Raw genomic sequence first — 2,404 nt, forward strand, 5'->3', positions numbered from 1 at the left:
TAACTTGTTAAAGGCTACTCCAGCTGCAGCAAAGATCTCACCCACCTAAACATGAATAATTTTTAATCTAAATATGTTATATGTATTCATTAACGGTAATTATATTAAAACTTGTACGTATTCATTAACAATAGTTACAATAAATTAAAATTTTTGTCACTATTAATTTAACCTAAAAACACACAACACATTTTTTCAAATATATCCGGTTTTAATCTGTCATTATAAAGAATTGTGAAACAATAATAGCAAAATATAATAATTGCCCGAAACTGTAATTTTTATTACCTTACTCGCAGAATTCATATTAAGAATATTGTTATTGTTATTCTCGATTATGACTTATGACCGTAACGTTTTAAAGGTTACGATAGGAGCGACAATATTCGTATATTGTTGACACTATCTCGAATTTTGATTTAAATCGGTGTAGATCACAAGTAACGTCGATAATTTACTTATTGTCGATAAGTACATAGTAATTTCATCAACTGATGATAATTACATGATACTATTTTTCTTTTAAATAATAATAATAATAATAATATCGATAAAAATTTACATTTTCAAAAATTGAGTAAATATCAGAAAAAATATAATAAAGTAAAACTGCTAAAAAATTATACTAATTAGGATCTCTTACCAAACTACATGGTTAACTTTCAACTGAGATTAACTTAAAATAAGTATTATACAACTTATTTTAAGTTAAACCTCAGTTAAAAATTAATCATGAATTGTGAAACTGGACCTAATAAATGCGCCCCATGTAACTGTCGGTTAATTTAACCGAGATTAGTAAAAGAGATCCTTAGAATTAAAAAATTATACATAATTTAACTCTTTGGCCCGATTTCATAATATATGGTTACCTAAAAATTAAAGGTAATCAAGAAATTCGTGAATAAATTTCATTGATGAATCTATTGGTAATCTTTAATCTTTACCTTTACTTTAAGGTAACCATATATTGTGAAAATTGACCTTTGGCCCATTTCTACTACTGTAGATTAATTATTGTAATCTCAGTTTAACTTTATCTTTATCTTTTTTTAATTCTCAGAATTAGAAAAAGATGAAGAGTTAGTTAAACCAAGATTAAAATTAAATGATATTGGTAGAATTAAAGCTTCATCGGACTTCAAAAGGATAGGCTATGTTCAGCAGCTTCAACAGTTGAGTTCCAATCCAGTTCCACAACTCACGGTTAATTCTTAACCAAAGTTCAATTTATTCATTGTCTCTTTTCAATTCTAGAATTGGAAAGAAATGAGAAACAAATTGAATTTCGATTAAGAATTAATCGAAGATTTGTTCGCGTCACATGTTCCAACATGTTTCTACAACAAGCATTTGAATGAGTAGGAGCTACAGGAGGAAGTAGGAGCGAACAAACCTCGTGAGTTGTGGAACTGAGTGGCCACTCATGAGTGAGTGAGCACTCATTGCTATTGATATATTATTCTAGATTTATAATATTGATTGGATGATCTAAAAGAATAGACCAATAACAGCGAACGCTCATTCAACTGTTAGATTTGTTCGCGTTGCATGCTCCAACATGTTCCTGCCATAATTCCTATTCACATTAATAAGCGCATTAGAGTGAGTAGGAGCTTTAATAGGAGCATATTGGAACTTGTTGAATGCGATGCGAACAAATCTATTGAGTTTGCTGAATGCGTCCATTGTTTCGATTTTCTTTGTATGTGTTAGGTGATAAATTAATTCTTGCCCCGGCCAATCATCCACTTCAACGCCAAAAAAGAATATTCGCAGATCTAAGACCTTGCTTTGCATTTGATGAGACCAGGAGATGCTGTATTACGAGCTATTGCGTCCAAATAAAACCGTTACAGCTGATCACTACCTACGGCAATTATACCAACTGAGTAACAAGTTGATGCAAAAAAGATCAGCCAACAATTGCAAAGTCATTTTGTTGGATGGTAACGCTCGACTGTTGTGAAAAGTGTGAAGCAAACACTTCTAGACCTTGAATGAGAAGTTCTCCCGCATCCAGCGTACTCTCCACATTTGGCATCGTCTGATTATCATCTCTTCCAATCGATGCAAAAAGCACTTATGAACACACACTTCTCCAGTTACGAAGAAGTAAAAAAATAGATAGATGAATGGTTCACCTCGAAAGACACTGTTCTATCATCATACGATTACCCTGTTGTCAGAGAGATGGGAAAAAATAATAGAAAATGGAGGCCATTACTTTGATTAAGGTATTCATTCATCTTTCTTTTGAAACAAAACAATTTTCAAGACGAAAAAACAGCAGAAATTAAGTTTACCACCTAATGAATTCTGATAGATAAATTTAAAGTAAAAATAAGTAAAGTATTGGGAGCACAAATTAGTTCGGTCCGTTTTTTTGTGTTCAAAAAATGCA

This window comes from Atta cephalotes (assembly GCF_000143395.1).
Source record: "Atta cephalotes unplaced genomic scaffold scaffold00022, whole genome shotgun sequence".
In the NCBI taxonomy this organism is placed as follows: domain Eukaryota; kingdom Metazoa; phylum Arthropoda; class Insecta; order Hymenoptera; family Formicidae; genus Atta; species Atta cephalotes.